The sequence below is a fragment of the Pinus tabuliformis genome, chromosome 1_2 (assembly GCF_031772625.1).
Source record: "Pinus tabuliformis cultivar Carrire ecotype Pingquan chromosome 1_2, CPIR1, whole genome shotgun sequence".
Taxonomy (NCBI): domain Eukaryota; kingdom Viridiplantae; phylum Streptophyta; class Pinopsida; order Pinales; family Pinaceae; genus Pinus; species Pinus tabuliformis.
The window spans coordinates 34903769-34929030 of record NC_142298.1 but is presented as its reverse complement, the minus strand read 5'-3'; the positions used below and the strand labels follow the sequence as shown (position 1 = coordinate 34929030).

General features: G+C 36.2%; 1 pseudogene; it reads right to left on the bottom strand.

The window, feature by feature from the left end:
• Positions 1-21884, bottom strand: part of LOC149204280 (mannosyl-oligosaccharide 1,2-alpha-mannosidase-like) — a 56307-nt pseudogene extending 34423 nt beyond the window's left edge.
• Between the last annotated feature and the right edge of the window lie 3378 nt (positions 21885-25262).

Genomic DNA, 25262 nt, shown 5'->3' with positions numbered 1-25262 from the left:
TGGTGCTTAGATTTCGCCGCATGTTCGGCTAAAGCTAAGGAACGAGAGAGAATGTGTCTAATGTCTATTGCATGTTCTTGGATTTTTTGGTTGATGGATCAACCATTTTCACCAATGTAAGGAACCCCACAAGAGCAAGGAATTGAGTATACCCCTTTCATGTCTTTAGGGTTATCCACGTCTTTAATAGATCTGAGAGAGTTTCTAATGGTGGTAAGGGGCTTGAAAATCGCAACAACTTTATTCTTTTTAAGAATATGAGCAATCTTATATGTGGTCGCCAGGGTTAATCATTTCCATTATAAGAAGCTAAGAGAACCCATTGAGATTGAGAAACATGTGAACAATCTCGACAGAGATGATGGTTGGAAATTAAGCAAGAGTCGGATCCTTGCCCTTTCCTCTTGACTGTTTTCATTTCTATCCTATAAGTTTTGTTATTTTATTTCTTTTTTCATTTCTGTCTCATTTCCTTTCATTTTTTTTTAAATGCATAATAACTAGTTTTAGTTTTCTTTTATTTTCAATATTAGTTTAACTTTATTATTATTTGATCCCTATTCTATTTAGAATTAATTATTTTACATTGTTTATTTGAAAATAAAATTAATTAACAATTTAATTAATAAAATATAAATACTGCTTCCCTTCTCTATTAAGTTTATAACCTTGAAAATGTTTTTTTTTTAATAAATAAATATTATCCCATTAATTTATTATTATATTTTATTATAATCTTTTTTTTTAATTTAGTTTATTGAATATATAAATAAATAATTAATTAATTAATTAATTTTATATTCCATTGACTAAATTATTAACAACCTTTTCCTAACGGCTAGCTCATAACGACCATTTCATAAAGGCTAATTCCGGGCAAGGATGCTTCTCTGCTATTTAAACAATTGTGAATATTGATCTTTTAACCTTTGTCATGAGGATGAACCACATTAGTTGGTTCGAAACGTTGACAAAATCTCAAGAATTTGATTAATCCAAAAGACAATCCTAAACCACTTTTATTAAATTATTTTCTGATTTAAATAAAAAAACCCCATGAGAATAATTAAATAAATCATTATTTATTTAATTTTCTCTAGGAATCATTATTAAATCATTGTTTAAACAATTATTCCTTGTCACATTGGACTAAATCCCCTGGGAATAATTAAATAAGCCACTATTTATTTATTATTCCTCATTGGAATAACTGTTAAATCATTATTTAATAATTAATTCAATTACACATCATTCTTAATTCTCATGAAATAATGAATAAATAATTTTATTTGTTAATTATTTCTAAATAAAGATATTTAACCATTTTAAATATCTTTTCCCTCTCCAATAAATATAATAAAGTATTCCAAGTGGTTAGATCTTGATTTGGTCAATATCATTTTATTATTCTCAAATTTTGAAATTAACTAAATACTTTGTTATAAATAGGGGTGGTTTTCATTCATTCTTCACCATGATCATTATCATCGTCACTATTATCGTCTCTTTTCTTTTGAGCTCCCATTTGAATTTTTCACAATTTTTGGATTTTTCACATATTGACAGAGAAGATCGTTTACTAAAGCATCAAGGACATCAAAAGACCCATCCCACGAAGTGGGATTTGCAGACCCTTTTTGTAGATCTCCTTCACCAAGTGTTTTCAATAAAGAATTTGTTTAATTAAATTCTTTCCATTTGGGTTATTACATTGGATATCTAAACTGTTGTTTGCTATTCTGGATTGTATATGTCTTTGTTGCGAGTTTTTCCTTTTTTATTGTAGATTTGAATCGTAAGCAACCATCAAATTTTTGTTAGGGTTACTTGTCACCTAGTGACTTAAGTGAAGTTAATCGAGTTTAGGCTTCTGTGATCCATATTAAGTTAGAGAAAGATTTCGGCGAAAATCACATGGAATCTCATTTGTCGACGCGTTTCGAACCAACTAGTGTGGTTCATCGTCAGGACAAGATGAAGAAACAGATCTAGCTCCTCATGTTAAATAGTCTGAGCAGAGCCTCCAACAGCTAGCAAATCTAACGGCTAGTTTGACTTAAGGACAATGGTCAAAATTAATATATTAATTTAATTCGTAAAAATAAATAAACTAAGGTAAATGGTACGAGACCTAAAAATGAAACACTATAAGTCAATTAATAATTAGTTAAAATATAAATAAAATATAATTTACAAGTATTAGGAATAAAAGTTAATAATTAAAAATTCTAATTTAATTCATAATTAAAAGGAAAATTAGTTAATTAAATGACCTAATGGATGAATAAAAATTTATATGAGACCTAATAAATAAAAATTTTATAAGTTAATTAAAATAGAAGAAAGTAATTAATAATAAGTAAATTAAAGGATATATAAATAATTTTATACAAAAGTATTATTAAAAATATGTAATTAAGGTAAAAGGTACGCGACCTAATAAATCAAAACTATAAGCTAAATAATAAAAATGACCTTGAAAGGCCTAAAAAATGAAAATAATTTTATTTAAAAGTAAATAAAAAGGTACTAAAGAAAATCAAAGTTAATAATTAAAAATATAATGATTAGAAGGAAAATTAGTTAATCAAATGACCTAAAAAATTTTATAATCGGTATGAGACCTCATAAAAAATTTTATAAGTTAATTAATGATTTAACAAGGAAATTGGTGATCTAAAAGTATTATTGTAAGTTAATTAAAAATTATAAGTTAGTTAATAATTTAAAAGGAAAATTAGTAAAATTAAAATTAGTAAAAATTGCTAAGGTTTCGCATTTCCACCATCGAAAATTGAAGGAAGCGCTTGAGATCGAAAAGAGACCAAGCAATCTCAATAGAAATGATGGTTGGAAAGTCAGTAGGTACTGGGTCCCAGCCCTCTCTTCCTAGTCATTTTTTCGTCCTCTTTGGTTTTTGATGTCTTTTATCTTTATTTTTCACTTATTTATCTATTATTATTATTATTATTATTATTTTTTTTTTAAACTAATTTTCTAATTCTTTACTGCTTATCATCCTTTGTTTTTAAATAAAATTAATTTATGCATTACTCTATTCTTTTAACTTTTCCTTTATTATAAGGTCTTTTGATCCTTTTCTAATTACATTTTATTATTTAACATTCATTTTATTAATACTTTATTAATTTATATATTACTCCACCCTTTATTACAACAACATTTAATTTTACTAATTTTCCTTTTAAATTATTAACTAACTTATAATTTTTAATTAACTTACAATAATACTTTTAGATCACCAATTTCCTTGTTAAATTATTAATTAACTTATAAAAAAATTTATGAGGTCTCATACCGATTATAAAATTTTTTAGGTCATTTGATTAACTAATTTTCCTTCTAATCATTATATTTTTAATTATTAACTTTGATTTTCTTTAGTACCTTTTTATTTACTTTTAAATAAAATTATTTACATTTTTTAGGCCTTTCAAGGTCATTTTTATTATTTAGCTTATAGTTTTGATTTATTAGGTCTCGTACCTTTTACCTTAATTACATATTTTTAATAATACTTTTATATAAAATTATTTATATATCCTTTAATTTACTTATTATTAATTACTTTCTTCTATTTTAATTAACTTATAACTTATAAAATTTTTATTTATTAGGTCTCATATAAATTTTTATTCATCCATTAGTTCATTTAATTAACTAATTTTCCTTTTAATTATGAATTAAATTAGAATTTTTAATTATTAACTTTTATTCCTAATACTTGTAAATTATATTTTATTTATATTTTAACTAATTATTAATTGACTTATAGTTTTTCATTTTTAGGTCTCGTACCATTTACCTTAGTCTATTTATTTTTACGAATTAAATTAATATATTAATTTTGACCATTGTCCTTAAGTCAAACTAGTCGTTAGATTTGCTAGTTGTTGGAGGCTCTGCTCAGACTATTTAACATGAGGAGCTAGATCTGTTTCTTCATCTTGTCCTGACGATGAACCACACTAGTTGGTTCGAAATGCGTCGACAAATGAGATTCCATGTGATTTTCGCCGAAATCTTTCTCTAACTTAAGTGAAGTTTTTTTGGTACACCTTCCAAGAAATTTCACACTAACAAATGGTGAATCCACTAATGTAGTAACAACATTCTTGGGTGATTGAAGTTTCAGTAAATTTCAGGTTTTTATACAACTATTTTTAGCCTCTCAATTTCTATTTATAGTATTATTTATTTATTTTGTCAAATTCTGATTCTGGTGGTTTTTTGGTTCTTTCCGCAGGTCACAGGTACCAGCCAAGCAGGAGACGGCGAAATTTGTACGAGATTTGCCGATTGAGAGTTATGAGAGAAAAATACACTTTTCAGCCCCTGATTTTCATTCCATAGCACACTATTTGGCCCAGAAACTGTGTTTCTACCGTTCCTGGTCAGTACCTAACGGTTTTGGTATTTTCTCGGAAAATTTTTAGAATTTTTTAGAATTTCATAAAGTGTTGTCTGCAGACTAAGTAGGGTACTTCGCCTATATTTTCAGTCTCCCTTAGGCCTAGATACACTTAATTTGTCTCTTTGAGGAAGGAAAAATCCCCCTAGGGTTTAGAGTACACCTCCACATTGTTAGGAAGAGATTTGCTGAGTGAGGAGTCTAGGGTTTTAGCATTTTCAACCACTGATTTTCAGAGTCTGATCCATTACTTTTCAACACTTTTGGATAGGTTTATTTTACCTTTTATTCCTTTAGATTTTGGGTTTTCCTTTCCCCCTTAGGATCCCCTTGAGCATTCTAGGTTTTAGAGTTTCACACCTATCCTTTGCAACATTTTTTTACCTCTGATTTTTGTTGTTTGTCTGCCCCATTTACAACATATTAGTGCCTCTAGATATTAGTCCCTTCACATTAGATCTTTTAGGCATTTCTATGGTCTTTTAGTAACTTGTTTTCCCTCTCTTGCTTAGCTGCTTAATAACCCTTGTGGGTGGGGTTTTGTGTGCTTGATTGGCTTTTTATTTTCTCTTATTTTCATATTTATTTACAGTATTTCAACAATTTATTTTCAGCAGCACATGACATCATAAAAAAATTCTCAATTAACTCATACACTTGACACATTATTTTCACACACTCACACCCTAAGCGAATGTGAGCTTGGTTAACACCGCCAAGCCAAGACTTGAAACACTACACCTTAATAAATCAAAACACATAGATTAATCCCACTTGGAAACCAGGGCCAAACAATCTTTGTAGTGTAGGTGTAGGATCGGTGGGATAGGCTTCCAATAACACCCATCGATCGCTTTCATTGAGACATAGAAGTTGACATATTAGGGAGTTTAAAATCCTTCACCATCCCATGGTCCAAAGCCAGAGTGCGTCAAAAGCACGATTTAGAGGGGTTAGGCTAGATCATTGTGTGAGCGGTTCTCCTCGGGGCTACCCAAACCGTGGTAGGGAATACCGTGTGTTGGATAACTACCAAGAAGCTCAAGAATCGACCACCCCCATGGGACAAAGGTAACCATAGTGACTAATCATAGGAAAACACCCTATAGGACTGGCTGTGGGAAGCAGTTGGTTCTCTACCCTACCTTTCTCTAAACAACTCTGCTTGCGGGGATGAGATTCTGTCAAGTAAGAAGTTCTTTGGAAGACCATCTGAAACAATAGATCTAGGATTGTTTGAGGATTTAGATCACCTACAGGCTAGAGTTGTTTTCCTTTGATAGGACGTGTTTTCTTATATTAGAGTAACATCATTAATATAGTTAGCTTACACTTGGCACCACTGCACTAGGTGTTTGCTTATTTTTTGTTGCTCTTTTTATTCCTATCATCACCCTTTAATTCTTAGATTGTTATTGTCTTGACATCATTGCGCCCCCTGGGCATTTGTTGCGAAGAATTCGAGGTCTTCACCCTCAGTTCCTGTTAGGACATATTACTCCTCCCCGTCGAGTTAGAGTTCATCCTCCCAGTCCTTCATCGAGTCATCATTCTGATTCTGATTCTACTGATTCATCCAGTTCCTCCTTTGATTCCGCGTCTTATCAACCTCGTATCGCCACCATGTTAGGCACCAACGTTGATGCGGGAAACCAGGTTGGTAACCCAAGTACCAACCAGGGTATCCCCACCGATGTGGTCACTCCTACTCCATTGCTTCCTTTTATGGTTGGTTTAAGTCTCCCCGATTTCAGCCAACTCATCAATGATCCTCTTCTCCATGATCCCACTTGGTCAACTATGCCTACCAAACTCCCTTCAAACATCCCAAAGATTGAAGGTAATCTTGGCAAAGATCGCACTAATCATGTTCACTCCTTCCACATGTGGTGTTCATCAAATTCCATTACTGAAGAATCCATTCATCTTCGTCTGTTCCAACACACGCTCACTGGAGTTGCTGCTAAGTGGTATGTCAATCAACCCAGAACCATTCATTCCACTTTTGTGACTCTTGCCAAAGGTTTTCAGTTACCTCTCCGTTATGACATCGGTACCAAGATTTTGACTTCTTTCAGTCAAACTTTTGCCACTCACCTATCTGACCATGTTTAGGAATCGCGTAGAAAGAGGAGCATTTATAGAGATCCTAAATTAAAAGATCGTGTCTATATGGATTGGTTCCTTAGATCGTGTTTGGCCCCCATTGCTAAAGATGTCGCGTCACACTTCCCCCAGTCTGCGAAAGATGCACTCCAAGTAGCCTTAAAATTTGATCTAATCTGTGCCTAGTTAGGTTATGTTTACACTATCATCCCCGATCTGCCTCAACCTGGAGCTGCTAATGCACTGGGGGCATTTCATGCCACAAATGGTATAATTGGAACTCTTTCAAACCCTCAACCATATGCTTCATCTCCGATGATTTATGGTCCACCTTAGGGAGGAACCAGTTCCTCTTACATTTACCCCTCCCCTAATCCTCAACATGGAAACTCTTATCTAGGTCCAAGCACACCCTATGCATATCTCCATCCCCATTTATCCCTAGGGCCAACTCTTGCACCACATGTTTATCCCAATGTTTCCCATTCTCCTTATTATCAGTATGCATCACCTAGCGCTAGAGCCCCTCCGGCACCAGCACCCCAGCCCCCCATGCTTGCTCCCCCTCTGCCACATCAACCACCTCCTCCATAAGGTCAAGTGTACGCTCAACAGAGAGGACCCAATCCCCCTAATCCCAAGAAAAGGAACAAGGGGTAGGGTAATCAGAACTAGCAATCTCAAGGTAATCAAGGCAACTAGGGTCCTCCACACAATGCACCTCAGGGTCCTTATCCTAATCCCACAACCCAACAATAGTGTAGAAAACCCAAGAAAAACAAGGGTTTTCACACGAACAAAAATTGTGCCTGTTGCGGTGTATATGGTCATTATACTCATAAGTTTTCGCTTTTACCTCAAATGTGTCAAGTGTGGGAAGCTCAAGCAGCTGCATCTTGAGGATCAAAACCCATCACTCCTCCTCCCCCTCCTACTTCATCTAAACCATTAGTTATTACCAATCCTTTTCTTCACCAAGGATGTATTGCTACCCAACCTACACAAGGTCAGACAACTCAGCCAACTCCACCATCTCATCACCATGATTATCATATTCTTATGATGAATTACGATGAGGTTAATACCGTTCAAGTCAACCTTCAGAATCGATCGCGCTAATACAACAAGCCATCCGCTAAGTCCACGACTGAGTCCCAACCCCAAGTTTCCACTAAGCCTTTATCGTCACCCAATGGTACCTTATAGATCCCCCAGCCTAAGGTCAATGTTATTCCCAAGATCCCCAAGGTCCATTACATCGAAATGTTTCTTCTTCTAAAGTCGCCCATACCTAAAGCATTGTAGATGACTTGGTGCAGTCTCCTACTGCCATGTCAATGCTAGAAGTCCTCAAGACGTTCCCATCCCAATGGAAAGATCTACTATCTTCTTTGGGTGTCGTGGATCCCCAAGACGATCATATGATTGTCTTCCATGTTGACAAGTGGGAAAATCCTCCCCTACCTTCATCTGTTGCATTTCAAAAACTAGTCTCCATTAGAAACGCCATTGTTCAATAGTGTATCATCAACGAAGGTGGCTCCACCTGTGTGATTCCAGTGTCTGGAAGCAACTTGTTTCCCTTGACCTATCCCCATCCACCATCACTCTTCATGCATGGAACAATCATCCTTCATAACCCTTTGGATTGTATCACAACTTCCCAGTCACGGTTTCCAGCAAGACTGTCTCTATTGAAATTGAAGTCATTGATGCTCACTTAGACAATAACATCCTTTTGGGTCGTAGTTATACCTATGCTATCATGATATATGTTGCATCTACGGTTCACTGTAAGATGTGCTTTCCACACAATCGAAAGATCGTCACCGTTGATCAATTGATGTACTATGATCCCAAAGCCTAGACTTCATCTCAGTCCAACACCTCTTCCGTGGCTGACAATAAGACTGTCTCGTCCCTCACCAATGTCTCTCCTGAAGTTTACAAAGATTCGAATTTTCTTGGTTCTTATTATGGTCCACCACCTACTCCTTCTGAGCCTAGCTCATCTAGTGTTTGCATGCTCCAAGCATCATGCACCGCTCACAAACGGTCTGGTATGCCTTCACAACAGACAACACCTCCACAACCTATTGTTCCTAACTCCACCCAACCTTCCAGTACTACTCCTCAAGGATCATTTCCTTCTGTTAGTGTCTCTCCTATTTCGTTTTCGCTCGAAACCATTCCCTCAAGCCTTAACCATCTCGGAGCAGTTCCTCCAGGCCATTATCCTTTCAGTCAGATATCGTTTTTACCCCCCCCCCCCCTAGAGTTTATTTTACACCTGTGATGGCTACGTTGAGTTTACCCAACATTACCTTTGATTCAGTTCCACAACAACCTCAATAGGAACCTACTCTTGTTGCGAAAGCATCTGGCGAGGGGGGCAAAGCCCAAAAAAATGGAACCAAAGACAAGGCACCTCCAGCAACTCCAACTCCTCCTGAGCTGCCAAAGCCTATTCCTCCATATTCTTTCTGTGATGTTGTTGGTCATGCCACCAATAATTGTCTTGAACTCCCTCATGTCAAGAATGTGGTCTCTGATACCTTCCCTGATTCTGACATTCCTGAGGTCCATGTCACCTTACCTTAGTCAAATAAGAAAAACATATCATTATGCACAAATCACCCATGTTCTTTGTGTGATAATTATGGCTATTATTCTCATCATTGTCCTTGTCTCGAATATTTTCATGATACACTTCAAGTGATTCATGAATTAGAGTCCACTCATAGTGAGTCCACCTCTACTCTACCTACGGATTCTGGTCCTACTCCTACACCGGAACAGGAGGTATCTCAAACACCCATTGTGTTCCCTCCCCTTGATGTCGAGATGGAGGATAGTACCGCTACCATTCTCTACCTATCGTCATCCATGAGATCGATGCATTGGAACTCCCTTCATGTCCCCTATTGTGATCTTGTTGAACCTTCTTCACTAGACACCCCGATCTCAACAACGATAGATATTCCATCTACTTGTCATATGTCTTCCATCCTTGACGATGCGTATGTGAACCTTGTCTCTCATGAAGATGCCTCAGGCAACTATTCTTCATCATATGGTATCTCTTCCTCTAGTCCTTCCATATTCCATTTTGATGAAGACATCATGGAAGCCATGACCACCCTTGATTATCCTTGGGATATGCACCACCGTGCGTACTTCCTTCCGCAACAAACCCATGATGAATATGATGTGGAGTCCAAAGACTTCATCCATGGTAAGGTCGATTGGTTCAATCACCCCTTACTTTGAATCCATGAACTCAAACCACATTCACCTTGTGGCCATTACATTGCCACACAATGTTTGGGTAAGGGCGCATCCATTTTTGAAAGTCCAGGAGAAACAATTCTCCCTAACCCCCCTAGTGCATATGGTAGTGTCGACTCTAGTACCATTATTCTTCTCCATTTAGAAGAACCTCTAGAGTCTCATATCACTTCATATCACTCTTGGGATGATCCACTTACTCATCCCTCCATCTTACTCAACAACCTAGTCCCTTAGACATTGTTGTTGTTCAACCACCATGTTTTCCAGGTGAGCATCCATTCATTATATCCGAAGCCACTCTTTGGAATAGTGACACCATGTATGTGAACCCATAAATTCAGTCCTTTTGATTCATATATGCGATATCAAATGAGATTGGTAATCCACCATTTCCTTTCTCTAATTGTATCTATCTATTCTTCCCATAAGAAGAAAACCATAAACAAATGGTGAACTACATCATCACAATGTGTTTGGAGTCCTCCACTCTAAATGCATCTAACATGCCCATAGCATGCTACATACAAAAATGAGGGGCACACATGCCCCTCCATCTCCTCCTCATCCTCTACAGGATCTTGTGCAAGTAGGACTGAATGCTTGAATCCCTTATTTGAGCACTTAGAACACAAATGTGACACTCCACAAATACATCCAACTAGGGAACATCATTCCCACCTAATCAGTCCCCTCTATCATCATATGCTGGGGGAAGCATCCCATGCTTGGGGGAATGATGGCCCTTGGCCGCATTCTCACTTGATCAACATAAGTCTCGGCCTAGACCCTAATGATCTAGGTATGGTTGATTATCCTTCCATTCATTGGAAAGTTTGTCCTACCGGCCTCTCTAGCAAGCCATATGCACATAACATATCATGGATCCTTGATACCATATCTTCAAACATTCTACTCGATGTGATGATTCACTTACAAATTAGTCCCCATGTTTGACTTAGTGGTCGAGGATGACTCTTGACCATTTCTAGCACATTCCCTCATTCTTCTCTCCTTGATTCTTCATCAGGAACCATCCTTCCAAGAAGCATTAAGTCCATTTTTAGACAAGTAAGGTCACCTACCTGAAATTTGCAGATCCTGATTCTGGTGGTCAGTTTGTCCACTATGATCGACACAAGATTTAGGGCCTTCTCCTCATCTCCAAATTCTCCACAATTCATTATGAAAAGGAATTGGATTTGGGGGCAAAAAGCCCTTTTATAGGAAAAACCCTAGTTTTTTTCGTCTCCCATTGTGACCAAACTGTGGCTCTGTTTGAAAAACCATTAACACTGTTGGAAATATCTCACTGAGGTATATAATGGGTATCTCTTTGTTTTTGGTAATTTTCCACTTCACCAAGAAGCCATTTTTTCCATCAAGTCTCACTTTGCCGCCTATTAAAATCAAATTTCTTCATTTCAGCCACCCGTACTCTAGTACCACTTTATCTTTTCACTAGTTAACTTACGTGTCAATTTTTATCATGAGTAACCATCATTTAATCATGTTTTTATGGTGCCTCCAGGCCTCCTCCACGTGACAGTATCATCGAGTCACCCTTGTTCAGAGCATCCAAGATGAGTCACCCTTGTACCTATGGAGTCTGTTTCGAGTCCCCTTGAGTCCAGTTATAATGTTCCATACGTTGTTGTGCTGCATCCATCCCATTATGTTCATATTTGTCCCCCAACCATATTTCTTTGTCTTTTCCAAATCACCATTTGAGTCATTGATCATCCCCTCCAAAATCAAGTCAGTCATTGCTAGGTCAACCATCCTTATTATGCTCTGACAAGGGAAGTCGTTAGTCTGCCACCCATATTGTTTCCTTCCATCATCATCCCTAGTGTCAATCCATCAATCACTCTACTATGATTCCTCGTGCCTTTGTTAAGGATTCCTTATTGCCTTAACTCTAGCAAGCCCTCTTATGTTGACCTCAGCGCATTTATTCCATAAGAGTGGTCTAGAGGGTGGTGTACCTTGGTTCCAAAGTCCATCTTTGTTTGGTGCCTTGGATCAAGCAAAGGGAATCATCATTGTCCTTTGAATTGGTTATTTCTCACGTGCTCGACACCATCTCCTTATTGCATGATTGAGATTTATACACTTGACGGTTCGGTGATCCAAACGATTGTTCCAGTGATTCTCGGGCATGTGTGAGATGTTCTAGACTTCATGAGGGGGTGTCCTTTCAGGTAGCCCCCCACATGCTGAGATGGACACATATGTTGATCTAGCCTTAGATGCAGTTCCTCAAATGTGATGGGTTTGGCTTCCACCAATTGCAGTGCCCACAACATGCATGTCTCCTTTAGATGATCCATTCAGATCTTCAGAGCCCTTTCCTATTTAGCATGGCTTCTTTGGTTGTAATCCCCCCTCACTATGTTAGCTTGAGGGGCAGTATGTCTTATGTACTTAGATGTTATTATATTCGGTCCTAGCTTGTGTTTTTCTAGGCACATTATGTATGTGGGATCCATTCTATTATTTTCTAGCCCATTGATGCCCATGTATCATGTACTTTGTAGCTCAATTCCACATTGTTGGACTCATCATTATTCTTTGTATGCAATTATCTCGGCATGTATCGATATGCCTCCCCTGCCTCATTTGAGATCATGTACTCCCACATAAAAGGAGGCTTTATCAGTTTAGTAGGTCTCGCCCCTTCCATTATTTGTTTGTCCTTGCATTGCTTCAATTCTTTCTTTCTCTCTTTGACTCCCCTTTGGTGTTTCATGGAAGTGTAAGCTACAACATATTTTGGTCATACAATTTGCTCCTAACACTCATACATTGGGGGGGAAATCTGTTATCACCAAAAAATGATCGTTTAGCCATTTCTAACTAGGTGGATCAAAATACACCATGTAGGATTAATTTTACCATAGTAAAATAACTATGGAAAATAGTTTAGTATATCACTTTTATTAGATTATTTTATGATTTAATTTTAAAAACCCATAAAGAGTAAGTAGATAAATCATTATTTATTTAATTTTCTCTAGTAATAATCATTAAATCATTGTTTAAATAATTATTCTTTGCCACATTTGACTAAATCCCATAGGAAAATAAATCACTATTTATTTATTATTTCGTATTGGAATAATTGTTAAATCACTAATTAATAATTATTTCAATTTTCACACCATTCTTAATCCTCGCGAAATAATTAATAAATCATTTTATTTGTTAATTATTTCTAAATAAAGATAGTTAACCATTTTAAATATGTTTTCCATCTCCAATAAATATAATAAAGTATTCTAAGCGGTTAGATCTTGATTTTGTCAATATTATTTTATTATTCTCCATTTTTTAGATTAACTCAATACTTTGTTATAAATAGGAGTGTTTTCCATTCATTCTTCAACATGATCATTATTATCGTCACCATTATCATCTCTTTTCTTTTGAGCTCTTCACATTGTTTGGGATTTTCACATATTGAGAGAGAAAATCATTTATTGAAGCATCAAGGACATTAAAGGACCCATCCCATGGAGGGGGATTTTCATATCCTTTTTGTAGATCTCCTTCACTAGGTGTTTTCAATAAATAATTTATTTAATTAAAGTCTTTCCATTTGGTTTATTGCATTGGATATCTTTATTGTTGTTCGCTATTCTAGATCATATATGTCTTTGTTGTAGGTTTTTCCATTTTTATTGCAGATCTAAATCGTAAGAAGCCATCAAATTGTTGTTAGGGTCACTTGTCACCTAGTGACTTAAGTGAAGTGATTTTGGTACACCTTCCAAGAAATTTCACACTAACAAAAGGCTCTATGAGAACTTGTAGCTGCAAGGGCATTTCATTGGAAGCTACAAGTCATTCCATCAATTGATAGTTATCACAACTTCTGACATGTTTCTTAATATCCTTAAAAGGGTATAGCCAATGGTAACCTTGATGAAGTATCTTCTAGGTAATTCTCTTATCTGAAATATTCCCACCACAAGGTTCATTATGACAAGCTTCTAGAATTTATAACATTTTATCTTCTCTTACACATCTTCTAATTGCAAAATCATGTCTTGTGTAGAAAATATTTCCTTTAATCTGAGAATATCTAGCAGTCTATTTGAATATCTTTTTCTTTTCTTTTGATGTGAAATGGGATGGTAACTTTGCCGAAGATAAGTAATTTTCCACATCAACAAATCATGGAGTTTTAATAGATATAACGAACACATGTTCATGTAGAAAAGTATCAGACACATGAACAATCTCACTAGGGTTATTTAGGCACAATAGAAAGTCTGCCACTTGATTTTTCCTTCTAGGACTATATATGACAATGATATTGAACTCCTGCAATGATAATAACCACCTTGTTATTATACTTTTAGTAATGGGTTTATTCAATAAATACCTAATGGTGGAATGGTCTGTGTGGAACTTGTTAACTGCATGCATAATTGCCAACATTTTGTTCTCAGTATAGTATAATTGAGCTTAACAAGAGTTAGTTTTTTACTAATAAAATAAATGGCATAAGTCTTCAGCTTCTCCTTTTGACTAATGCTTCCCCTATTGTTGTATCAAATGCATATGTGGAGATATGAAATAGCAAAGTCCATTTTGACCCTCTTAACACTAGTGAGTTTTTATTTAAGTTTCTCAAAAGCAATTTGGTAATTAGCATTCCGATAAAATTCAAATCTCTAGAAAGAAATTTGAACAATGGCAGGGCTATTTTTCTGAAGTTTTCTATGAACCAACGATAATACCCTTCATAACCTAGGAAACTTCTCACTTCTCTTTAATTTCATGGAACTAGTAATTTTTCATTGATTTCAATCTTGGCTAGATCTACTGTCATTCCTGCATCATATACATACATACATACATACATACATACATACATACATACATACATACATACATACATATACATACATACATATATATATATATATATATATATAGATATATATATAATGTCCCTGTATAATCCCTTTTATTAATAGCCTGAAACATTTCTCATTTCTAAGGGATAAGTTGATTTCTATGCATATTTTTAGAACTTTTTTTCTACGTTACCCAAAGATTCTTCAAAATTAATTCCATAAACAGAAAAATCATCCATATAGATTTCAACACATTCATGTATTGAGTTAGGAAGATGGCCAAGTCCGCTCTTTGAAATCTAACTAGTGCATTACAAAAATCAAAGGCTAATACCTTATAGGCATATGTTCTTTAAGGACACATAAAAGTAGTTTTGTCCTAATTCTCCAAAGTTATTTTGATTTGATTATAGCCACTAAATCCATCCAAGAAGGAAAACTATTTTATCTGTGCTAGGGCGTCTAGGACTTGATTGATGAATGATAATGTAAAATTATATTTGAGAGAAGCTTTATTTAATTCTCTATAATCAACACAGACTTGCCATTTCCCAATATTTTAAGGAACTACAACTAAAGGAGAAACCCATTGACTGTCGAAGATAGGGTAGATAAAATAGACATTTAATATCTTATGGAGTTATTCCTCCACTATCCCCTCTGATAATGGATTCATTTGTCGTTGAGGTTGTCTAATAGGTTTTGCAATTTCATCTGCATAGATATAATAAATGTATGTGCTAGATGAATTCCTTGCATATCTATGTAATCCCAAGAAAATGACTTAGAATATTTCTTTAACACTTGAATCAATTGGTTTTCCTAAGATGCTTCTAATGTTGAAGTGATATTTTATCTGAATTGGTCATTGACTTCAAAAGAAAAATAGCCAAAGATAAAGATTGTAAAGAATTTGTTGTACAATCTTCCTTGAAATTTTGTTCTAACAAATTATTTGTAGCCACATACTGAGTTGCTTTTAGTTGTTGTGCAATATCTATATTAGAATATAACTAATGAATGCATCAAATGTAGCCTACCATGGTCTTTCAAGGATGAGGAGATGTCCACCCAAATTAAATTTAGGTTGTATAACTAAACAATCTACTCGATATTCCAAGGAATTGAAGGAGACTATAAGATCTTCAATATCCTCTAGTTTTATTCTTGATCTATCAACTAATTCAATAATTGTAGGTATTGATCAAATATTATATAAATTTAAACATTGCATTGTATCCATCGTCATTACATTAATAACTACACCTAAGTCAATTAATGTATTTGGAATTGAAATTTTGCCAATATTAATTGTTACCATAGGTATTCTAGGATCAACATATTTTTAAGTTTCAATTGTTTTTGACATTAGGCTAGCCAAGTTTTCAATAGCATGAATTGTAGCCATATCTTTTTTTCTTCCACCAGATTTCTTAAACTATGATTCTTTAATGTTTTTGCATAAACTAGTATTTCCTTAATAGCTCACAATAAAAGTATTTTAACAAAAATATTATTTAATTGTCTTAAGAAATCATTCCTAAGAGGGATCATTGGCTTTTCCATAATAAGCCTTTCGAAAAAAGGAAGTGATTTGGTTGCTAGTGATTAGTCTTGTTGAGCTTCTGTGTTTCTTCTATTATTATGGGATATTCCTTTTGTAAAACTTTTCCTGACCTTAAGTGGATATTTTCAATAGAGACAATTACATAGGTGGGAGTTGTTCCTTCCTCATGTTATATATAGATTTTTCCATTTTGCTAATAGGATTTTCCATTGGCTAGACTGGCAGTTGTGTAGGTATAGGTTGAGGTTGGTTAGATGGTAGCTGAAGTTATTGAGGTTGGGTTATTTTTGGTATAGGAATTTTTTGTTGAACATAAGGCGTCAATGGTTGTTGGAATTGTTGAAAAAGAGGGGGTTGTTGAGGGTGTGATGGCTGATAAGATTGTTGAGGGTTTGTAGATAGCGAAAAATATACCACCAACAATAAGGGGATCTTCCTAGTGAAAATTTCCAATTAGAACGCACACTGTTTGGGATAGGATTCTCATTTGGTATGTGGGTCCGTCTGTCACTGTGTTTATTTATTTCTCTTGGGTTTTAGGTGAGAGATTTAACATGAGGGAAAGTATGAAATATTTGGTTAATGAGGATGAAATCAACCCACAATTGATAACTTCCAAAACTTGGCACAAGAATATAACAATAAAACAATAAGAACGAGTATGCCTCAAGAGGAGTCAATTAACTAAAACCATCTAAGACATACACAAATAAGAAAGTATTAGAAGTTAATTACAAATTAGTTGACAACAGGTTACTAGTGTAGCATGGAATGAAAGAGCAAAGATTCAAGCAAACACATGAGCAATAAGCTATGAATTAGTTCATCAAAATATGACCCATAAGAAAGCACACATACACACACAATAGAAGTACTAGATAGTTGTTACAACCACCATGAAAGTGCACGAGAATCGATGCCACAAGTGAAGAGATTCTGATTGATAATGTTGCAAATCTAAGTACGTGTACTACCGGTCCACCAAAATCCAATAATGAAAGACGAGTTGCTCATATAATCTCCAAGATAAACCCTTAGCCTCACCACGACTCAACCTAAAATCTGCGAAGAGCAAGAGCACTCAAAGCTACCTAAGAGCTAACAACTATCTCAATGTTCCAAGACTCAAGTGCTAAAATCCCCATCCCCCTTTACCTTTGAAGGCATGGGATACATTTATACAAATGGGAGGTGACCCTTCACCTTCCCCATGAATCTTCAAATCCCCATGACTTATTCAACTCCTAAGACCTTTTGATATTATTATTGACTTTTTAGCATTTTTTATTTTCATCAAAAAATAATATGCGATAGCTTGGAGGGAATGTATTGTAATTTGGAAGATATTCTGTGGTACCTTGGCCAAACCTGTTATAACACACTTGGAAACTAGTCAGATACCCTTTTGTTGCTTTCCAACTCCCCCAAATCTTGACAATTCCCCAGCATGCAATCTCAATGAAATGAAATTTTCCCAAGTTTCTATAAATCTCTTATTGCAAGCAGATAAAATAGAATAGATATCACTGGAATTCTACTTCAGAGTACTCTGTGATTTGAATTTTTCTTTGGAAATGAAAATTTTCAGTTATGTGGAAGATGGCAATCAAAGGGTGAGCTTGTATGTTGAAAACATGCCCATCTAAAGGGGCATATCAATATCACCAAAAGCAAGTAAAAGTATGTCAGAGTCTTGCCAAAAAATAAAGTCTCCATTTTACCTCTTCTCAAAGTAGCCAAAATTATTAGAAAAAAGACTACATTCTCTAGAAGCAACCTAATTATGGGATCAAAAATTTGAAATATTTTCCAACCCCATTCATGATACTTTTCACCCTCAGTTATGCGATGCAGCACAAATAGCAACTCTACAGTCTCAAGATCCAAAGGATTATGATGATCATATATCTTATTATGACATCATCCAAGAAGTTTGATCTTTTGTTCCTCATTTGTATGGAAATGGGCTATTTAAGGTGCAAGGCCACTGGTAGGAACACCATACATTTCATAACAAGTTTTGCAAGATCCTATGCAAGTTTTACATTTTCTAGGTCCTGAATAGTCACTAAGCCATGTTCCATTTCTCTCTATTTTGTCAGGCCTCTGCTTGCCCGCAATGCAAGTGTGCCTGGCAAGGAACACACCAGATGGTTCATTTTGGGATAGAAATGTTTATCAACTCCATTGAGTAGTTCTCCCACAAATATGAGTGCTTTTGGGAATGCCAACCCCTCACTGTTGAAGCCAAATTTTAATAAGATATTCATAATAGCTACCTCCACGAGATCCCAATTTGACACTTTCTCCATTAAACTATCAATTTTATTATATATTAGAATTCTGAAAACTGTTACTTGAAATTGGGTTGCCATTTCAACTTCACAGGAATTTAGATCAAGCATTCCAACAAATTAAATTTGAATAGATACTACTATATACTACTATAGAGCATCCAATACAGGACTAAATGGTTGAACTGCAACAAAATTCACAACCTTTCCACAATGATAGGATCAATGAAAAAATTCTGAATAGGTTCTATGCTTTGGCCAATTTCATCATAATCCATGGACCTCAAATAATCTATACCTAGATTCAACATTTGGACCTTTTGCATAGCTCTCTTCAAATAATTGTTCATTTGTATGAGAAAATCTTGCAACTATAGTACCAATGTACTAAAACAACCAATGACAGACTTGCAATATAAAATTGAACCACCAATATCAACAATTTTCTGAAATAAGCATTCCCAATATGTCATTCCTTGCAATACTAGACTCTCTGACTTCCTGAAGTTTGAGGAACCCCGTCAACGTGAGATTAGTAGACTAACAATCAAAGAATACTTGCATCTGCTTTTTCCAAGTTCTATGATTATGGATAGCTGCAATTTTCCTTTGAAGATGACCCAGAAAAGATTGGAAGTGCTTTCTTAAGCCATCTTTCAAGAGATGAACTTTATAATATCTAGATGTAATAAGTAGATTTATGGCATCTTTCATTGGACTCACGAAATCATTTGAGGATGTAAATGTTGCATTCAACGACAACAATTTCCTTAGAGGGCCTACTGTTGTCACCATTCCCATTACTAGAGTAACCGAATAATTCAAAGTGTTTCGCTTCTCCTCATGAGGAATTTTTCTTTGCGATGTAGTGAAACAAGGACCACTTCTTTTTGATGTAGCGCAATGAGGACTACTTCTTTGTGATGTAGTACACAATGAGGACTGCTTCTTTGCGGCGTAGCGCCAAAAGCTCCTTTTCTGTGCGATGTAGCGCCAAAAGCTCATTTTCTGTGCGATGAGGACTACTTCTTTGTGATGTTGTACACAATGAGGACTGCTTCTTTGCGATGTAGCGCCAGAAGCTCCTTTTTCTGTGCGATGTAGCGCCAAAAGCTCCCTTTCTGTGCGGTGAGGACTACTTCTTTGTGATGTAGCACACAGTGAGGACTGCTTCTTTGTGATGTAGCGCCAAAAGCTCCTTTTCTGTGCGACGGGGACTACTTCTTTGTGATGTAGTACACAATGAGGACTGCTTCTTTGCGATGTAGCGCCAAAAGCTGCTTTTTCTGTGCGATGTAGCGCCAAAAGCTCATTTTCTGTGCGATGAGGACTACTTCTTTGTGATGTAGCACACAATGAGGGCTGCTTCTTTGCGATGTAGCGCCAAAAGCTCCTTTTCTGTGCGATGAGGACTACTTCTTTGTGATGTAGTACACTATGAGGACTGCTTCTTTGCGATGTAGCGCCAAAAGCTCCTTTTTTGTGCGATGAGGACTACTTCTTTGTCATGTAGCACAATGAGGACTGCTTCTTTGTGATGTAGCGCCAAAAGCTCCTTTTCTGTGCAGTGTATCACTACAATCCTTGCGATGGGGGCACAATTATCATTCGTTCTTTGCGATGATGATTTGCTATTTAGTCTCTCTTCTTTGTGAGGAGTCACACTTAGTCTCATTTCTCTGCGATTGAGTCGCACTTAGCTTCCCTATCTTGCGATGTGTCGCAGTCTTACTTAATTCTTCGTGACATAATCACATTCTTGTTCAATTCTTTGGGACATAGTGATATGAGGACTGCTCCTTGCGATTTCAATTTCGTATTTTCCCATAGATAGGCATGGCTACGTTTTCCTTTCCCTTTTATACTAAGCGAACTAGTTGTGCTTGTTTGGTCCCATGACAGGAAACCTGAGCTTCTAAACTGGCATTCAAGATCATGTTAGGAAGAAACGCTACAAATTTTGTGTCTGCCTCCTGAAGTTGCAAATTAAGGGCCTTATCAACACCAAAACCATGCTACAACATGCATTGCTGCACTTTCCTGCATTGCTTCACTTGCCACAATAATAGTCTTGTGGACTCAGGTGCTCTCGCATTTCAGTTGTTTGGTAACGTTTATGAATATGATCAATCTTAATTCATAACTTGTCCCGCCTGACACTCTGTATTGCGATGAGTCTCCCTTAATTCTTTAAATGCTTGTATAAATGTTGTCTCTCGATGCTTAAGCGCTATTTTATCTTCGCTATTTGCAGGTGCCTCTCCAAGCTCATGTGCATCCTTTGCTTCTTTTAACGCATTTGTGTAGAATTCTCTTGTGCTGCTGCTTGACTACTTTCAACAGTTCCTTGCAAAGCTTTTTATGTTGCTGCCTTATCCTTTTAATACTTTCTACCTATGCTTCTTCAACCTGTAATTTGGAATTCAACTTAATCTAATCTCACAAATTTGTCATTTGAGTTTCTTGGGTGGCTTGCTTTTCTAAAAGCTCCATAATTTGCAAATTCAATGTTGTCAAAACCTCAAAATGAGTGAGAGATAAATGCTCATTTTGTAATGTTTTGATTATAATGTCCCACACACCTTGGAGGAAATTTAGAATCCTCTACAAATATAATGTCCAATGTTTTAAAACTCCGACTCGATCGAGGGTCGATTCTCACTCCGACTCCGACTCGATATCGACTTGGCCGGCTCGATTTCAATGACTTGGTCGTTGTAAAAAATACATTAAATAATTTTTTTATTATTATAAAAAACCATAATTTTAAAGATTTTCATTCATGTTTCCAAATACACAACATTAGAATATAGATAGAAGACAACATATGATCAAAGTTGGCTTATTAATATATCCATTATATCAAAATGGCACCCAGTGCACTCTCCAATACATACATGATGATGATATAGAGATCAAAACAAAAACATATAACCAAGGAGGCTAGAAATGGCCTCTACAACAAAAGTAAACTATGACCAGTACTACTCGCTACTGCTAGAGGAGCCAAGATCATCTCACTCAACCTCTGCATCAAAGTCAAACAGGTCAGCCCATGGCTCCTCCTCATCATCATCTTCAACTGCAACTGTAGAAGTGGTAGCACTAGTAGCCTGTGCAGCAGCTGTAAACTGAGATAGACGAGATATGCGCTTATGTCGTGGTTGAGTAGAGGAAGCGCCTGCAACTAGAGGACTTGCTGGCCCTGAGGCTAGTACAAGTGAATCAGGATCTGCATTCAACCGAACATTATGTTCGAGTGATGCTATTGTCTCATAATCATAATCAATATCCTCATCAGAATGAAACTTTGTTGGATGACTGTCCATTACCCAATCTGATGTTGGATCAATGTCTTCCAACACAATGGGATCTGAATCAGGTCTTTTGTTTAGCAATTGGCCGCATATGAGCCTGAGGTTGTATTGAACATAGACTAGATCATTTAACTATTTTTTATCCAAATGATTTTTCTTCTTCGTGTGAATCCTCTCAAAGACAAACTGATTGCGCTCACACCTAGTAGCACTGCAAGTTTGACTCAAAATATGAATTGAAAACTTCTGCAATTCAGGACAATGGCTACCAAAAGCCTCCCACCATTGTGCTACAAAAAAAATAGGAGTGTAATGAGTTAGCTCAAGTTTTAACAAAATTACAAATTATATCCAACTTTCAAATTATAAACGATTTAACAAAATAAGTATTAAGAATTTGAAAATTGAAATTTTTGTTTCCCTGGCTCATCTGCTTCCCTTGCAATCTTTTCTAGGTTCTTCCCAAAGGTACCTGAAGCATTGTTGAAGGTTGTGACCTGTTGGTGTATCTCCAGCTGATCACACTCCAATGGGATCATGCGATCAATGCAGTCAATCAATCCATCTCTAACCTCCCCCTTTAAAGCTTCATGTCGCCTTAGCTTTATAATGATACTGCGGGTTCAAAAAATAACTAGCTACATGTATAGGGCGATGGAGTTGATTGTTCCATCTTTCATCAATGATTGCCAAAATGGGCCCATACTTAGCCACTTTATCCTTGTATGCCTTCTTTATTTTCTCCTTTGCTTGATCCATAACCTCACAAATGAAGCCCGCAGCCAATCTTTTCCCATCCACCAACTGCAACACCTTAACCAGTGGCTCAGCAAGCTTCACAATCTCTGCTGCCTTTCTCCAAAATATTTCTTCATTAACTTTATTTTTCAATTCTTTGCCTTTTTGTTTGTGAGACCACTGGCTTTGATTCCATTCTTCACTAGAAAATATCTTTTGCAAGTTTCTATGTTGTGAAAGCATAGATTGCAATGTTAAAAAATGAGTAGCAAATCTAGTGATGGCAGGCCTAATAATATCCCTGCCCCCTGTGTGTTTCCTCATCAGGCTCAAAATCCATGAATTATTGTAGATAAATTTTGTTATGCTTTTGGCATGATCTACAGTGTTTCTGACCCAATCTAATTTGCCAATATCTTCAAGCATGAGGTCTATGCAATGTGCAACGCATGGGGTCCAAAATATGGTTTTGTGTTTTTCCTCTAACAGTTTACCAGCAAGAACATAGTTAGAGGCATTATCTGTGATGACTTGAACAACATTAGCCACCCCCACCTCCTCAACAACCTCATCCAATATCTGAAACAATAATTGTCCATCTTTTACCTTATCAGATGCATCAACTAATTTTAGAAACATGGTTCCCTGTGGGCAGAAGATAAGAAAGTTTATGATGGTATGGTTCCTTTGATCAGTCCATCCATCTGACATGATGATACATCATATTCTTTCCCATGAATCCTTGAAATCTTTCAAATACTCATTAATGGGGGCAATTTCTTTCTGCAAATGATACCCCCTTATCTCACGCATAGTAGAGCCTTTCAAGCCTTTTCCAGCAGCATGTATGGCATCAAACATAGGCTCATAATATGGTGAACGGGAAGCATTTAAGGGAATATCAACATCATACCACCATCTACATATGTAATCACAAGCAGTCTCCCTCAATTCTTTCTTCCAATGGTCATCTAAAGTGGGCTGCAAAGTTCTACTAGCTTGAGGACCATGTGCATTTGATGGAGAGGAGGGTGTGATAGTGAAATAAATTTTGATATTCATATCACCCTTCTTTTTCATTTTACCCTTACCCTTTTCTTAAATAAACTCCACAAAGGGAGGAACATATTGGAAGCGGTTGGATGTATCAGTACAAGGGATAGAGGAAGAACCCTCAAAATCAAAATGGGGGCTGGTAGCTAGCATTTTTTGTATACTCCTCTTCCTCCCAATTTCAACCTCTAACTCTTTTCGCCTAGCCTTTTCTTCTTTAAACTTCTCAAAGTTGGCTAACAATTCCTTCCTAATCTCCCCAATTTCATTTGATTCACATGGAGTAATTTGGCCTGTAATCTCCACCAAGTGTTGTTTCAGCCTATTAATGCCCCGAGGACCTTCCTTAATTTTTCTATGGCAAAATTTGCAATGCATTTGACCATCATCCATTTCAACATATGCCCAAGCAACATCTTTCACTCTAGGTGCCATTTTTTGACTTGGAAATGAAAGCAAAAAATCTGAAAATGAAAACAAAAAGAATAGCATTCCTTCAATATTCATTTCTTTCACAAAAAACACTCTTTTCAATTTCCAGATTTTCACATAAAAATTAATAAGCAAAAATAGATTTTTACAAGTGAAAAAAAAATACTTCTAGGTACAAACTGCCTCCTCAACATTGCTCCAACAAACCAACTCCTCAATGTTGCTCCAAATGGCTGCCCAAGAAGCTCCTCACTCCTGCTACAATGCTTGCCGAAGACTCCTCACTGCTGCTCCAAAAACAAACTCCACAACTCCTCACAAAGTCTCACTCAAATTCTCACTCAAATGCAATGAGATGGCTGTGAGGAAATGAGAGGGGTTGGGTGGGTTTTATGGGGTTTGGGAGAGAGGAATGGACCCCAAATAACCTATAGGCAAATAAGAAATGGGTTTGGGGTCCCCAAAAAGCAAGTTTAAAAAAAAATCGTTGTTCTGGCTTTTTTGGGGTCGTTGTCACCGAGTCGGCCGGGTTATTACCAAGCCAGCTGAGTTGTTAGACAACTCAGTCGGCTCAGTAATAACCTGGCTGACCGAATCGGTTCGAAGGCCAAGTCGAGCCGGTGAGGACATGACTTGGACCAACTCAGCCAAGTTAGTTTCGATCCGGTTGTTTTTCAAAACAATGATAATGTCATTCTTTTACCAGTGACTATGCGTTCTTGGATAATTTGAAAGTGTGGACTTGTATAAACACGAACATAATACCTTTGCTTTCACAAAATGTTATGGATAAATTCCCTTGTTGATCCTTGTCCTTTAGTACCAATGACATGTACAATTGTGGTATCAAGACTATCATTGTGTCTATTTGATGCAAATGACTACCAAGAACCATCTCTATGATAATTCATTGATGCTGCTATGAATGATTGAACAATCTCATTATATTGTGGCCAATTGAACCTGCATATGCATATGGAGATGATGATTTGCTAAATAACTATCAATCGAGTAATATCAAATTTCCTTTAAGATCAATGCCTAATGATGGTAAGCTTTATGGTATGATTCCAACTTTGCCTAAAACTTGAACATACAAGGACATGGATGAGGGCGAAAGTGTACTACATGTTTTCAGTAAATTCCCAAATTAAAGCACTTGTATTG